Below are 17,691 nucleotides of genomic sequence, written 5' to 3'. Positions count from 1 at the left end.
TACACCCCGGTGTTTATTACAAATCAGTTTTAGGAAATTCATATTGAATAATAATAAAAAACATTAGCAGCATAAATCAAGGAAAAAGTATAGCCACATATTAAAACACACATTCAGCAAATGAAACTAGAAAAACATAATCAAATAGGAGCTTCACTGGCTGGAGAGATGTCTGGCTTCCAAATCTACAATCCTCACCCCTCTTCCATGATGTCACGACTTCACATATGCTGACACATACTTGCCTACCCTCCTGCATTTTGCAGGAGACTACCTGAAATAACAGCAATCTCCCTCTCTCCGTCATTAGTCTAGCAATCTCCCTCATTTCTCCTAGCCCACATTACATTGTTACATTTTGGGGATAAAAGGAATGAGAGACAGATACATTTACATTGAATCATCAGCGCCATTTCCCAGCACTTTACCAAGTATAGTAGCTCTTACTAACTGCTTTGGGGATCATCTACATTTGGATATAAGTCATTTTAGAAGATTCCTCTCAGATGTAGTAGTGCACACCCACGCTTCTAGGTGCCACATTCACAATCTCTTTTCACAATCTCTCCATATATGGAACTAGACACGCCCTATGGGTGGAGCATGACATGACAACCTCAATGGAGCACTGTGCAAAATTTTGTTACCAACTATAATCTCCCTGAAACTAGTTTTCAAAAGTAGGCAAGTATGATGCTGGGGGCAGCATGAGCCAGCACAAGGTATAGAAGTGGCTCTGCTGACCACTGTTTGCTTACACCTGGTGATGGTGCGATTCAGCGCAAATCTCATCATCACATAATCAAGTCTCCTGCAACTGCTCAGGTGGCCTCCCGGAAATTCACCTTGTTTTTTCCGGTAACTGGGAGAGCCACCTGAGATTCTGTATGGTTAACATTCTGTTGCAGAGTTGCCAGTTCTTGTAGGAAATCATTCCATTAGTTCATGGCATTACGGGAAAGTTCCATTTTTTATTTTTACTGCTTAATGTCTTTCCTTCCGTCTTTCAGTGATGCTGTGTCCCCTGTGTTGAGAGTAAACTGATTTAATTTTACAGCTTTCTATATTTACCATTATTAAATTGCTTATACTTCATTATTATATTGCTTATACTTAATAATTAATGTAAATTAATTTAACTGAAATTCGTCCTCAAACCTGAGATGTTCCATTACGTTTAGTGATGTAATTTCTAAGACATAACCCTGGACTGCACCACTTACAATCTGAGACAAAATGCAGAATGATCAATTGGTTTATTTCTGGATATTGTATACCATCGTGATATGAACATATATTATGTACCAATAGTACATAATATACTGTATGTTCTCGAACCGATGAGTCAAATGTTTATTTTAATTAAAACATTTTTTATAGAATATAGTGAAAATCTTGAATATGTGTCTGCGTGTACGCGTGGTACGGTGTATAGAGTGTAAGCTCCTCTTGGGCAGGGCCTGATGTTAACAACTTAACAACCCTTCAAATATTTATCCTAGATGTTATAGTTACTGCTCTTTACTGAAGGTGAGCCCTCAGTACTACTGAGTATACTGTAGGTATATCACTTTGCAAAATTATTAAAAGTAAGACAAACCGCTAACTCACTAACTCAGATATGTCTTCTAATGATTTGGGCTTTATATGACATTTAATAGTACAGTATATCACATCTCTTATTTGTCATATATTTTGGACCAAGACTTCTGTCAGTCACAATGTTATTTTTGTATATTTGCCTGTCTGTTGTCTGTCTGTGTAGAGTGTATTTATTTTGTGGAATGTATCAAGCAGTGATGAAAGTGAATTTTTATCAGCTAATTGTGAGTATTATTGCAACTTATCAGCAATGTCTAAAGCCCCATACACACTTGCCGATGCCCACCATTTAAATTGGCATCGTCGGGGCCCCTGCGGGGGGGCAGGCATACAGACTTGCTGATGCTGGTTCCAAGGTGAACGACGGCAGTAGGGCAGCGGTGGGAGCAATGGCCATGCTGCAGCTGCAGCATGTCCGTTGTTGACGAAGACCTCCCTCGTCCAAACAAGCTGGATGAGGGAGGGGGTCGTTAACGGCACGCGGGAGTGCTCATCGTTAATGACAGGGAGTGGTTAAACTAGGCGATAATGTCCATAATATTGCCCGGAAAGCCCTTTCTGAGTGATATTGTGAACAATATCGCCTAGTGCAGGGGTGGACAGTAAGCGACCCTCCAGCTGTTGAGGAACTACACATCCCTGCATGCCTTGCATCAGTTTCAGCATGGCCAAATAGCAAAACTAAGGCAAGGCATGATGGGATGTGTAGTTCATCAACACCTGGAGGGCCGTGTATTGCCCACCCCTGGTCTAGTGTGTATGGGGCTTTACTGATGCAGCTGAGAAATACTATGTTGCCATGGTGATAATAGCATGGAACAGTAAAGGCTAACATACTGCTGTACGTAACAAGGTATAGTCTCTATCAGTAGCACATGCAGTAGTGGCCTAGCCAGCATACATATGCAGTGAACAGGTTGTGATTAGTCTCCCTTTGTGAACAAAAACAAAATAAATACAAATAATTTAAAATAGACAAAAAATAGTAACTATCTTTAAACATTCAAAAATGCATTATTCAAAAGGAAACATTTTTTCAGATTTTGTCCTGTTATTGCCTTCTTGATGATAATAGAACAACGCTTATGGCAGAATTGATTGCGGATAGGAATCTCTTCATCTACTGTATAGGATGAAACACCTGCTATCCCAGGCAGTAAGGCTATACTGTATGTACTTTTGATAAAGATTAAATACTGTATGTCCAGGACATACTGTATACTGCTTATATGCTATATACTTTAGAGCAGAGAAGAGAAAGGAGGGACATGATAGAAACGTTCAAATATATCAGGGGTTATAACAAGGTACAGGTGGGAGACATTCTTCACAGGAAGAGGAGCAGCAGAACACGAGGACATGCACTGACACTAGAGGGAGGAAGATTCAGGGGAAATTTGAGGAAGAATTACTTCACAGAAAGAGTAGTAGATAAGTGGAATAGCCTACCATCAGAGGTGGTAGACGCAAATACAGTAGTACAATTTAAACATGCTTGGGATAGGCATATTGATATCCTTACAAAAAAATAAGGATCAAATATGGTTTTGAGGTCACATGTTTAAAAAAGGGGCAGACTAGATGGGCCAAGTGGTTCTTATCTGCCGTCACATTCTATGTTTCTATGTCATCCTTCGCATTTGCTACACTCACCAGGCTAAAACATTGAATGACATAATACATCTTGGTCCCCTTATATTGAGTGCCTACTGATGACAGGGTTGGTGGGCAGCAGCTACTGTCATTGTTTTTTTTACAAGAAGCAACCATCTGCTGCTCAGTGAATTCTTTTATTTATTTATTTATTAACAGTTTCTTATATAGCGCAGCATATTCCATTGCACTTTACAAAGGAGACAGTGATACAACAAACAGGTATTTGCAGACAGTCAAAAGGTAGGAGGGCCCTGCTCGCAAGCTTACAATCTAAAGGGAAATAGGCATTGATACATAAGGATAGATACTGGATTTTATTATTGTTTTTCCTTGACACTACATATGGTTAAAATATGTTTCTTTAGTTCTCCATTGACATTCAACAATGTCAAACCATTGCTGATTTCAAGAGAAATATCAGTATGTTTCTGCATTTTAATACAGGACAGAACCCCAGATTTTGCTTGATAACTTTATTTTTCCCATGTACTGTATTGTAAATTCAGCATTCACATATAAAAGTGTATAATCATTATCAGCCAGAAGAGGGAGCACTAGGCCACTTTTAAAGATACTGAAATTCCTTGTACTCTCCGCCCCCTGGCTCAGTGAATCACCCTCCCATCTTTTTTCACACACACACACAAAGAAGAGCTGCTGCTCCTATGAGAACCTCTCGGATGTTTCCTATGCAACAGAACCATTTTCCAAAAAATGATTTAGGTTTAAAGCCACAGTCTCTTTTGGATTATATAAAGGATGTGCATTTTCCAACATTTAATAGGAAGGATTTAAGATATGGACAACCAAAGCTCAACAAAGGCTTGGAAATGGCAAGTAGCAATCTCCTTTCTCCTTTGTAGCTGGGGCTGGGTCTCTGGGCAGCTCCGTTACTCGATTGCTGAGGAGTCAGATCCAGGGACTGTTGTGGGGAATGTAGCTCAGGATTTGGGGTTAAAGCTGATAGATATTAGTAAAAGGAGACTGAATTTGGGATCAGAAGGGAGCAGCAGATATTTTGCTATTGATCAGAAGACTGGATCTCTGACTGTAGATGAGAGGATTGATAGGGAGAGTCTGTGTGCGTCCAGCTTGAGCTGTTTGCAGCATTTAGAGGTTGTGGCTGAGAACCCTCCAGAGCTGCACAGTCTGGAAATTGACATTTTGGATATAAATGATAATTCACCATTCTTTTCAAGCACTGATCAAGTTATAAAGATCACAGAGCTGGTAACAGCCCCAGGTGCACAGTTTCCATTACATATCGCACAAGATCTAGATGTAGGAATTAATGGTATTAACCAGTACAGATTGGAACCAAATCCATATTTTTCTTTACTGGTTATAAATCGCAAAGATGGAACCGTCATTGCAGAACTAGTGCTGGAAAAAATCCTAGACAGAGAAGAGAAAGCAGAGCACAGGCTTATTCTCACTGTCGTCGATGGGGGAGCGCAGCCCAGATCAGGGACCACTCAGATATCTGTCATTGTTTTAGACATTAACGATAATCCACCAATATTTGATCAGTCACAATTCAAGATCAGTTTATTAGAAAATGTTCCTTTGAACACGGTTGTCCTTAAGCTTAATGCCACTGATTTAGATGAGGGAACAAATGGGAAAATCCTGTATTCATTTGATCACCATACTTTGCATTCAGCAAAACAAATATTTGATTTAAATTCCGACACTGGTGAGATATTCGTTAAGGGAATTGTAGATTTTGAGGAGACAAAGTTTTATGAACTGTCTGTCAGGGCAGGAGACAAAGGGTCACCTAAACTAGAGGGGCGTTGTGTTGTTCAAGTAGAGGTACAAGATGTGAATGATAACACCCCAGAAATCACCTTTACCTCTAAAAATAATCAAATTTATGAAAACGCCCCAAAAGGGACCGTTGTTGGGTTTATCACAGTCAGGGATAAGGATTCTGGTAAAAATGGAGAGATTAAACTGGATTTATCACCAGATTTACCCTTTAGATGCCAGCCCATGTCCAATCGTTACTCGCTGGTCACTAGTGGACCTCTGGACAGGGAGCAGGTCTCACAATATACTATTATACTGACTGCGTCTGATCTGGGGTCTCCATCTCTAAGCAGCCAGACTACAGTCACCATTACTGTTTCCGATGTTAATGATAATCCTCCAGCGTTTCTACAGACTGCTTACAATGCCTTCATAGCAGAGAACAATGAGCCCGGCAGGCTGCTGTGTACAGTATCTGCTGTAGATCCAGATGAGGGAGCTAATGCAAACCTGATTTATTCCATAGCTGAGAGCCACATAGACGGCTCTCCTGTCTCCTCATTTGTCTACATTAACTCCGACACTGGGAATATTTACGCCCAACGTTCCTTTGATTATGAGCAGTTCCAAGTTCTACAGATCACTACAAGAGTGGAAGATTCTGGGTCTCCAAAGTTATTTTCCAATGTTTCTGTCTTCATGTTTATTCTGGATACAAATGACAACTCTCCCACTATATTATACCCAGAGAGCTCGGGGGAAATCGTTGCTCAAGAGAACATCCCAACATCTGCCTCTGCTGGATATTTAGTCAGTAAGGTATCTGCGGTGGATCTAGACTCTGGGCACAATGCCTGGCTCAGATATAGCCTTGCTCAGCCTGGCAGCCCGGCTTTGTTTCACATCTCTGAGTACACAGGAGAAGTCAGAACTCTGCGGGGCTTACATGAGGCCGATACCACAGAGCACCGACTTGTGATATCAGTCAGTGACCACGGGGAACCTTCCCTGACAGCCACAGTCACTGTGCTTGTGACTATCATGGATCATGTTGTACAGGAAAGCCCCAAATCTCATGACTTTCTTACAAACTCTAAAGCAACACCAGACATGACCTTGTATCTTATTATTTCAGTAGTAGCAATCAGCATGGTTTTTCTTGTTACTTTTATTATATTGATTGTGAGGTACGTTCGAAAAGAAAATGATGGCAGCAGTTGTGGTTCCTGCTTAACCAAACCATATGCCAGGGATTATAAAGACCAGTACCAGCCTACACTCTACCTGAACACAGATGGGACCCTAAAATATATGGAAGTGAGGATGGCTCCCCAGGATCCACAAGGACCATGTTATCTGACCTGTTTACCACCCTCTTCTGAGAAAGGGGATTTCACCCTAAGCAAACCATTGCATTTTCCAAGTCTGAAAGACATGGTTGTTGAAACTGAGACTTCTAATATAAACTCAATGGGTGACCTAAATCAGGTGAGATATATGTAATATTTATAGTGCCATAAATAAAATCTATACTCTTCTTTACATTCTACAGTATTATTAAGTATATATTATACTCACCATATTTAACATTTTTATTTAAGATATTTTCTCTTATTTTTCATTCAGTCACCAGACCATAATTTCAATGCGAACCATAATAAAATAAACAGGTTTTTTTGATTAGTGTAGTTATGGTCACTATGGCTACTATTTTTACATACTATGATTTATTGGGTGAAATATAATAGGATGAGAGAATTGGTAAGAAATCTCCAGGTTTTTTTAAAGCGGCAATCATTTAAAGTGCAAAATCAAACTGGTTTTGCAGTGTAAATGATTGCCGCTTTAAATTTGTTTTAGAGATTTCTTACCAAATCTCTCCCTTTCTGAATCTCTCACCCTATTACATTTCAACCAATGTCTGTTATCTTCTAGAAGGTGCTAAATAAAGAAGTAGATAAGAAGTAGATTCTGATTGGCCCATAGAAAAATCCCATAATTGGATACAATAGGCAATATCCCATCTTCAGTACAACTCCCATCTTAGTAAATTTGCCCCATGGGAGGTATTAAATCTGTGCCGATATTTCCTGACAGCGAAAATATTGACACTCCCCTATTCGACAGCAATGCTGCCGTTACTGGCAGCATTAATGGCTGTCAGATCCGACTTTTTTTTTAAGATCTGATCTGTTTTCTCGGAAACGGCTGTGTATTGTCGAATTCACAGATGTTTTATGAGAATTATAAATACCCCTCATAGTCCAATTAGTCAAACTAAACCAATCTTCTGTAATGTTCGTTAAGACTTTCCTACTGTAAGTCACTGGTGCACCAGTCACATGTTGAATAATATTTCAGTCTTGATCATTCTGTTCCTTTACGGGGTGTTTATGTATTCAGGATAAAAGTATTTGGGTCAAGATTTTATTTAACGTAAGATTAATTCCAGTGTTATTTGTGGTTTTAAAACAGAATTTCACTTTGATTTGTTGAAACATTTTGTTTTACCTTTCCTTGTGCACTAAGAAAATTATTCTGAATTTGATCATGGTCAAAGTCTAATCAGCATCGGTATTGACTATTAAATAATCTACCTTACTAGCAACAAATCATCCTACAGAAATTATATGACACTGCTTGATGATATGAATTGTGTTGCCAAACAGTTATCCTTTTAATACCTCTAGAAAGCAGCCAAGTGCATTATGCTCGTAAAAAGACTTGTTAATGTAACTGGCCCAATGCATGCTGGTCCTGTCATTCTGCCTGTGTTCTGACAGGGCTGGTTTCTTATTTGCCACTGACATGTAATGTGTCACATGCCATTGAAGTTCTGATCACATGTGCTTGATTGAGGGAGCATAGGAGTCCTGTTAGGATGGTCAGAAAATGAATGTGCAGAAAGGCTGAGAGAGGTCACCTACTAAATGGACTTTGGAGTTGGTTTGGGTGGCATGTGGTAATACTGTCCTAATTTCCAAATATGATAACTCTTTTTAAGACATGATAATCCGACTAAACTAACTCTGGTCTTTGTTTTTTAATAAAACTGTGACCCAAAATATTACGTCAGTAACAGATGTTTCTTTTGCATTTACTTAGGTGACCATATAATGTAATATTGCAATACTGTAAAATGGAATATAAGTTCTTTCCTGACCGTGAGACTAGATACCATGGAGTAGTGAGGCATGCCTCCCAACTTTCCGGCATTCATCGGGGCACTCCCATTTTTTTGGTACCGTCCCACCTAGGGAAGCCAATCATGGGGCATATCAATCTGGAATTCGGGATTGAAAAATGCTCAATTCTGGGATTCCCAGGATCCCAGGATTGGCCTCCCTAATATAACCCACCCATCCCCCAAAGTGTCTGCGCCGTTCATTTACGTACATGTGCAGTGGCGGCTGGGAGCGGGGTGGGAGGCAGGGGTGTGCTGGGGTGCTGCCTAAAGTGGGAGGCTGAGTGCGGGGTGACATATTGGCGGCATGTTTATTGTAACAGTTATCTGCACTTGGTTATTATACTGTACAGCGTGAATCATTGGCATGGGATATTAGAGCGGTAAAGAACAATTGAACAAATTAGTTGCTTCTGGTACAAAACATGGTAACACACACATAAACACAAGTATTTCATTGTTTGCTATAAATTATCCCCAGAGGGGGTCTACTCTAACTGGCTGTGGGGACATGGCTCTATTTAATTGTTTTGAGTGTGGATTTTTATAATAGAATAATAATAGAAAAAAAAACCTGTTTATTTATCAAAAAAAGACTACCCTATGTATTTTACCTATTTATTACTTTGTATTTTTAGTAAGTCTAGTGTTGGCATGATTAATATACTATACTGTTTGTCATTGTGGTGTTGGAGTGGGATTTACATGTAACATTTTGTAGTGTAGATGAATGTGTGTATATATATATATATATATATAATGTATATATAGCCCTCTGACGAAGTCTATGATGAAACGCGTTGGGGGTAGGCAGGTGACTACCTTACCGCTGCTGAGCTTCACCGCTGAGTGTAACTGCTCCACCAGCTATCTGTGCGTGTACCATATACCTCTTGTGAATCATCTGCGGTGTATAATACTGCTGTATGGGGTACGTGATTTCTGCCTGCAGTACTTTGTTCCTGTGTGTTTGTAAATAGAACTTTTAAAACTTATTCATGCACTATGGAGCTCTCTCTCTCATTGTTGTCATAGTCATATATATATATGTACATACACACATAAAGCACACTTGGTGTAATGGTTTAATAGTTAGCATTACTAGTCATGGGTTTGATTGGCCCTAACTGTGCAGAGTTTTTATATTCTCCCCGTGCTTGCGTGGGTTTTCTGCGGGTACTCCGGTTTCCTCCCACAATCCAAAAATATACTAGTAGGTTAATTGGCTCCCAACAAATGTATTTGCAGGATGTCTGTGTGTGCGTGTATATGTGTTGTAGGGAATATAGATTGTAAACTCCACTGGGGCAGGGGGCGGATCTGAGTGTTCAAATATTCTCTGTAAAGCGCTGCGGAATATGTGTGCGCTACAGTATACACATATATTCTTGCAGACAGGAGACGCAGACGCAGATTTAACAATAGCTGACTGCCTGTCACTTACAGAAAAAGGATGTTGCTCACCTACTTTCATTCCGCATTCTATAATTACCCAGCAAAAGCCTAGAGTAATTATAGCAATGAGAAATAACGTACGTTACTGAGCATCCTTATTATAGCCGACAGGGGAAGATTGGTCTGATAGTCCTCAGCATTTGACGTCAGGAATCAGGTGTACTTGACGTACTGTATTTGACATTCAAGTCTTTGAATTGGTACAGATTTAGAAACATTAATGCAGGCATTTATCTCCCCTATCTCATCAGTAATTGCAGACGTGAATGTGTTACAGCTGGGAGCGTCTCTGCTGTCTTTACTGTGCAGATCCACTAAATGGGAAATAAAGGGCACTTCATCTGTATTAGTGTAACAGGGTAATCTCTATGCCCTCTGTCACACTGCCAATGTCTATAGGTTTCACTAGGGGGTAGGTTTTTATTGTGCACATGTAAGTAGAGGAAATGACTGCAGATATAATTATAATTAAAACACTGCTAATACATTCATGATAATCCTCTTTAAAAACCAATTCTGCAATGCTTTGGTGGAGGGGAATAATACACCAGGCAGTCTGTTATGTCCGGTCCCTTGCGATGATCTAGATGAGGGAGTTCATTCAAAACGAATCAGCTTTATTATATGAAGTCAGATAGACTTCATATAATAAAGGGCAGCACGGATGGTGTAATGGTTAGCATTACTGCCTCACATCGCTGAGGTCGGGTTCGATCCCCACCATGGCTCTAACTGTGCGGAGTTTGTATATTCTCCCCGTGCTCGTGTGGGTTTACTCCGGGTACTCCGGTTTCCTCCCACAATCCAAAAATATACAGATAGGTTAATTGGCTTCCAACAAAATTAACCCTAGAATGTCTGTGTGCGTGTACATGTGGTAGGGAATATAGATTGTAAGCTCCACTGGGGCAGGGACTGATGTGAATGTTCAAATACTCTCTGTAAAGTGCTGCGGAATATGTGTGCGCTATATAAAAAAACTGTAAATAAATAAATAAATACAAATGTCCCAAATTGGGATCAGAAAAGTTTCTGAAGTGGACTCAAGACATCATGTTTGGTACATTATAACATTTTTAATACTACACATTACAGATTGTTTCTGTATACAGTATATGATATATGGATAAAATAGTACTTAAGGTGCATACACACGGATAGATTTGGCAAAAGATCTGGGCGCTCCAGACTAATTGAAATGACCAATCGATCAAATCGCTCAGTGTGTATGAACGATATCGATGCCGATGCGCATACCCGCCGATTATTGATAGTGGTCTATGGTCTTTCCTGCGGGCAGAAAGATCATAGACCAATCGTTAGCGATGTATACCAATCATTTCATGTGTATACACGATGAAAGATTTGGTAAAGCTGATTGACTGGCTCCCACTCCCCTCCACCATTGTTAAAGATCAGTCGTTCATGTGTATTCGTTTGTACAATCGTTCACTATTTGGCACCAAAATCGTTTGTCCAGGAGTTCTGAGGAAATCGTTAACGAGATTGGATCGTTTGCTCAATCTTTCCATGTCTATGCACCTTTATAAATTATCTTGGAGAGACATGTTTCTTTACCGACTCCCTGAGAATATAGTATCCATGGGGCGATCCACATTTTACATTGCCTTGAATAAATGAATACCCAATAGCTTGAGATTGTAAATAAATATTGGTAAAGGTGTGTTGGGAAAGGTGTGTTATGTATCTGTGGGTGCCGGACGGCTCCCCGACAGTCGGGATTCCGACAGTCATTACTCCGACGTCGGAATCCCGACTGCTCCCTCGTGGGGGTCCACGACCCCCATAGAGGGAGAATAAAATAGGTGGCCAGCGCAGCTCGCCACCGTGCCCGCAGCGTGGTGAGCGCAGCGAGCCCGCAAGGGGCTTCATTGCGCTCCCCCCGCTGTGCAGTCGGGATTCCGACGTCGGAGTAATGACTGTAGGAATCCTGACTGTCAGTGTGTCATACCACACCCGTATCTGTATATTACCCGAGATGTTATAGATGATATGGTTGTCCACCAGGAGATGGCAGGACTGGCAGTGAATCTTGTAATTTACAAGATTCAGTTTCCTCCCTGTAGCTCTGTATTTATTGGTACCAGAGCCACAAAGTCCCTTCAGATTATCTGTCCTAATGAAACAGATTTGTTCCTAAACCGTGATCTGGCTTTAGCTTATTGCAGAGAAAATTCCAAAGCAATGCAAAATCTCCTGATATTACCTACTTCTAACAACTATTTCAGGATCTTCTTCATTCGATAAAGAATATTATTCTATAAATGTTTTGAAAGAAAGATGCAAATATTGACATAATGACACATAGGTAGTGATTCAGACCCGTTTGTTCAAAGTCTACCTGTGCGCATGCGCTAATATGAGCATATGCAAACCCTGGGTTTAAGTTACGCTGTTTCTCTGTCTTATTACTCAGTCTCATATTATCATTGTTTTGACCTTAATTGTAAAGTGCAATGGCATATGAAGACAGAGGACTCCGGATAGGGTAAAGGATTAGATAAGTATAATGTACAGTAGCAATTGGGTGATACAGGTTGAGTATCCCGTATCCGTGCATCCCTTATCCGAATTATTCCAAAAACCGTGGTTTTTGGAATCATTCAATTTTTTTTTTTTTTTAACCCCCTAACCCTCTTTTCATACTTACCAAGTCCCCGGGCGTCCACAGCAGGCCTCCGGCATCTTCTCCAGGGTCTCCAGCGGTCCCAGGAATGCATTGCGCGAGTGTGCGCGCGCGCCGTTGACGTCACCGGCGCGCGCGCACACTCGCGCAATGCATTCCTGGGACCGCTGGAGACCAGGAGAAGATGCCGGAGGCCTGCTGTGGACGCCCGGGGACTGCGCGGACGCCGAGGGACGCCCGGGACCATCAGGGGACAGGTAAGTATGGCTGCAAAAAAATATTCCAAAAACCGGAATATTCCCCTATCCGAAATGCTCGCGGTCCCGAGCATTTCGGATAGGGGATACTCAACCTGTACTAAAGTTTTAAAGGAGGATGCACCCACTATCGTCCGTTGTTAACATGCTATAATCTTGTGAATCGATTCTCTGGGAATGTACACACAAGGAGATTTATGATCCCATGAGGGCTTATTACGCTTGTCATTATGAAATTATATTTAAAATTGCCATAGTAGTAGACATAAAATTAAACATAGTAGCATTACTATTATTGCAAACAGAAAAGACACAATCATCTTCATGTTTATAATATATAGGCTTGAGTTGTGTGTGTGTGTGTGTGTGTGTGTGTATTTATTTATTTATTTCTTTATTAACAGTTTCTTATATAGCGCAGCATATTCCGTTGCGCTTTACAATAGCAGACAGTGATACAACAAAACAGGGTATTTACAGACAGTCAAAATGTAGGATATATCCTGTCAATTAACACAAATAAGAGTTCTGTGAACTGGGACACCAAATTCCATTTGCACCTATCTAAACACAGTAGCCTCATATAAATGTGTTGCTGTTCACATTCTAGCTGGTTCCACCGCTTGTTACAGAAACTCAGGAAACCTCATCATTGGGGTTTATGACTAAATGAAGCATAAAGTCTGATAGAGAGTCGACAGTGCCCCCTAGTGCTAAAAACTTATGTTTACATGCTCCAGTATTAGCTGAGATTTCATACGGCTTATACTTCTACAAACATGTTATTATAATTACATTTAAAAATAAATTAAACAGTTAAACAATGTATTTATTCATTTAGATGGTTGCTTTATTGGGACCAATATAAACATCAAACATCTGATAAAGTATCTATATTTAGTTTTTGTCAAAAACATTTTGAAGATATCAAATCAATTTTAATCGTTTATTAAGTTGCTGTAGTGATACGCAAATAACAAAAATATTCAAACAATGTTCAAAGAAATTTTTTCTACCAACGTCTTTCTTTTTTTAAATATAGTGTCAATAAAATGAAACAATATGCATGACGATATGTTATCAATGGAAAGCTGAGTTTATCCTAATTTTAATATTAATAATTGAAATATTAAGCTATAACGTAGGTGGACTGTTTTGCATTGTGAACTATTGCCCCGATATGTTAATTTTTAATTAATCTAATCTATTTTGTATTCGAGCTTGGCGATTTTAATTCTGATAGATAATAAATTACTTCCGTCTAAAAAGGATTTAAACATAAGTGTGTTTAACCCTTTTGAGTGCCAAATGGATTTTTCAAAATAATGGGAAAATTGCCAAGCAAACATTTTTTTTTATTCATCATAATGACCTTATGTTTACCTTTTATATAGGAAATATAATCTTTTTTTTTTTTTTACACAACATTTTTTATTTGAATATCCGCACTTTTTTTTTTTTGCGGATATTTTGCACATCTCTCACAGAGAAGTTGGCACTCAAAGGGTTTAGATTTATTTCAGTTGGGAAAATAACCTCGTAAAAATTCAAAAAAAAAAAAACCAAGGCTTCCGGTATATCTAATTTGTAGCTGTGTGGTTTGTTATATATAAAAAAAAAAGCACAGTATGCATGCTGCACCCTTCATACTTGACCAGGAGAGGGCACTGTTGCCAACCAGTCACCTGGTTTTCTGTAAAACAAATCTGCCCTTATAATGCTTCACCCTCCTCCACTGGTCTCAGTGAATCACCCTCCTATCTTTCCAGTAACAGAGGAATCATAGCTGCTACTCGGGTAAAAAACACATCCTGCGGATATTTTCCACTTATGGATCTACTCTTTGATACTGCCTTATTTGAGACTATCAAGGACGTACTTTCTTTGGGATTGTAACAGGATTTATAACACATGCTGATCAAAGCAAAGGATTTACGTTATGGACCACCAAATCACAAAGCCCTGGGAATGACAAGTACTGGTTTTACTCTTGATTTCTAGGTGGGGCTGGGTCTTGGGACAGCTCCATTATTCTATTGTTGAGGAGTCAGAACCTGGAACGTTTATAGGCAATGTAGCTCAGGACCTCAGACTAGACATTGCAGACATTTCTAAACGCATGATCCGTTTGGGCTCAGGGAGGGACACAACATATTTTGCTGTAAACCAGGACAATGGAGACTTGGTGGTTAATAAGAAGGTGGACAGAGAAGCTCTGTGTGGCTCTGGAATAAGCTGTTCATTGACTTTAGAGATTATCTCTGATCATCCTCTAGAGCTTTTTAGTTTGGAACTAGAAATCCTTGATATAAATGACAATTTTCCAAGCTTTGTGACTGGTGAGCAAATCATTAAAATCTCAGAAGCTTTAGCAAATCCAGGTGCCCGCTTTCCCCTGGAGAGTGCACAGGACCTAGACACAGGCACTAATGGTGTTTCACAGTATATTCTTAGTACCAGCCCATATTTCAAATTGTCTGTAAAGAAGAGAAAAGATGGGACTATTATCCCTGAACTTGTTATAGAGAAGATGTTAGACAGGGAGGAAAAAGTCAGCCATGTACTCTTGATGACTGCCATAGATGGTGGCAAACCTTACAGATCAGGGACATCTGAGATCACGGTCATCGTTCTAGACAGCAATGACAATGCACCTATTTTAGATCACTCGACATACAGAGTAACCCTACAGGAAAACGCCTCACCCAAAACGATTGTTGCAAAACTAAATGCAACAGACCTAGATGAAGGTCTTAATGGGGAAGTGGAATATTTTTTTGAATATCATACATTAGATTCTGTACAGCAGATATTTGAATTAAACCAGCACACAGGAGTAATGTCTGTAAGGGGTGTTGTAGATTTTGAAGAGGCTGATTTCTATGAAATATCCATTAGAGCCAAAGACAAAGGAGTTCCAGAGATAGAGAGTCGTTGTCTGCTAGTGATTGAGATAGAAGACGTTAATGATAATTCTCCAGAGATTTCAGTAACGTCTCTGGTAAACACAGTGCCTGAAAATGCAGCAGTAGGGACGGCCATTGGGTTCCTAAGTGTAAATGATAAGGATTCTGGGAAAAATGGAGAGGTGAATCTGGCATTATCACCGAACCTGCCATTTAGGATAAAGCCTTTTAATAACCGATATTCAATCATAACTGATGGGCAGCTGGACAGAGAGAACGCATCACAATTTACTCTGGACTTGATTGCAGCAGATCTTGGTTCTCCTCCATTAAGCACAAAAATTTCCATCATTTTAAATGTTTCCGACATCAATGATAACTCCCCTTCATTTTCTAAATCACATTTCAATGCCTTTATTGAGGAGAATAATGGCCCTGGAAGTTTGTTGTGTGAAGTCTCTGCATTTGATCGGGATGAGGGGTTAAACTCGCGTCTGGTTTACTCATTGGTGGAGACCCAAATTGAAGGATCTCCTGTCTCTTCGTTAGTATACATCAATGCCGACAATGTTACTATCTATGCCCAACGTTCCTTTGATTATGAGCACATTCAGGTTTTGCAGATTACTGTAAAAGTGGAAGATTCTGGCACTCCTAAGCGCTCTTCAACCACCAGTGTATTTATCTTTGTCTTGGATAAAAATGACAATGTTCCCCAAGTATTGTATCCTGAATATTCTAGGGATTACCCAATTCAACGTGGGATAGAAAAATTTGCTTCTTCTGGAGCATGGGTCACCAAAGTATCTGCGGTGGATGCAGACTCGGGTCGCAATGCCTGGCTTTATTATAATATAAAAGAGGCCACTGATTTAACTTTATTTCAAATATCTGCTCACAATGGAGAAGTTCGGAGTCTCCGGCCATTCCAGGAGGAGGATCGTGTGGAGCAAAGGCTTGTCATTTCCGTTAAAGATCATGGGGAACCTTCTTTGTCCTCTACAGTCACAGTGCTTCTTATTTTTGAAGATAAAGCTCTACAAGAACATCGTGAATCAAATACATTTCTTTCACATTCCGTAAACACCACCAACATGACTTTTTACTTAATAATTTCCTTGGTAGCCATTAGCATTGTTTCTGTTGTCACGTTCACCATATTGATGGCAAGATATTTCAGAAAAAAATCAAATTTCAATGGGTATTTGTGCTGTGCAAAAAGACCTCAACCCCAGTTCTGTACAGACCAGTATAAGCCAACACTTCACTTGAACATGGATGGAACCTTAAAGTACATGGAGGTTAGGATGGAGCCCTCGGAACTTCAGGGGCAATGCTACAAAACCTGTTTTCCTTCAGTGAATAATAGTGATTTCACTTTTATAAGCACTCTTAATTTACCAATGATGCAGAGAGCATTTCTGGCTTGCATGGGTTGAATGACACTAATCAGGTGAGGCAACATTAAATTATTTTAGCAACTTCTATATTTGATGTACAGTATGTCTTGTGAGTTCTTGTATAGGGCCCTACACATGGGGAGAATTTCTTTGTGTTCTGAGAGATGCTAGATTGGAGCGATGTAGGCCCCTACACATGGGGCCCTGCAAGCACTCCATTTGTATGCCCCTTATGTTAGAATTGTTGCTATACATTATTCAAACAAACTACCCTACCCTTTAAATTGAATGATGGATTGTGTGTGTGTGTGTGTGTGTGTGTGTACAATATTTGAAACATCAATGCATCTTGTTGTTTGTTAATCACAATGTAATTTTGTTGCTGTTTGTTCTTGGTGATAATGACTTTAATCTATTCAACAAGCAAAGCTTTGTAAAGCATATTTGTTTAGTCTGGAACCCATAGATACAGTACAAGCAAATTAGCTTTTCTGCTTTGTAAAGCTACGTACTGGACTGTAGTTCACGTCATGTAATTATACAGTGGTTACATCTGTTTCTCCGTTTGTATCATTAACAATTTTGAGCTGGTACATTATCTTGTTGGTACTTTATCTATTTACTGTATACTTTTAGCTACTGGTTACAGGTGTTTGTGGCAATTCTGTTTTTATGATTTGCTTTTTTGTATTTTTATGTGCACCATTAAATGTATATTGCATTTTAAACTCCTCATTGGTATATTAGCGCTACTTTTTTTTTTATACTTTTTTTTTAGCATATAGAGGGTGTCAGTGCCGCCGGGGGAACCTGCGGCGCTGTTATTGTGTAT

General features: G+C 39.7%; 1 protein-coding gene and 1 pseudogene across 1 annotated transcript in view; both read left to right on the top strand.

Annotated features, from left to right (window-relative positions):
* LOC146072919 (protocadherin gamma-C5-like) overlaps positions 1-17,691 on the top strand; it is an 80,732-nt gene that overhangs the window by 11,091 nt on the left and 51,950 nt on the right. The window lies entirely within an intron of this gene.
* Positions 14,173-16,898, top strand: LOC146072275 (protocadherin gamma-C5 pseudogene; annotated as a pseudogene).

This window comes from Crinia signifera, chromosome 4 (genome assembly GCF_055691185.1).
Source record: "Crinia signifera chromosome 4, ASM5569118v1, whole genome shotgun sequence".
Classification (NCBI taxonomy): domain Eukaryota; kingdom Metazoa; phylum Chordata; class Amphibia; order Anura; family Myobatrachidae; genus Crinia; species Crinia signifera.
The sequence above is the reverse complement of the archived record's forward strand: the minus strand, read 5'-3'. Positions and strand labels throughout refer to the sequence as shown.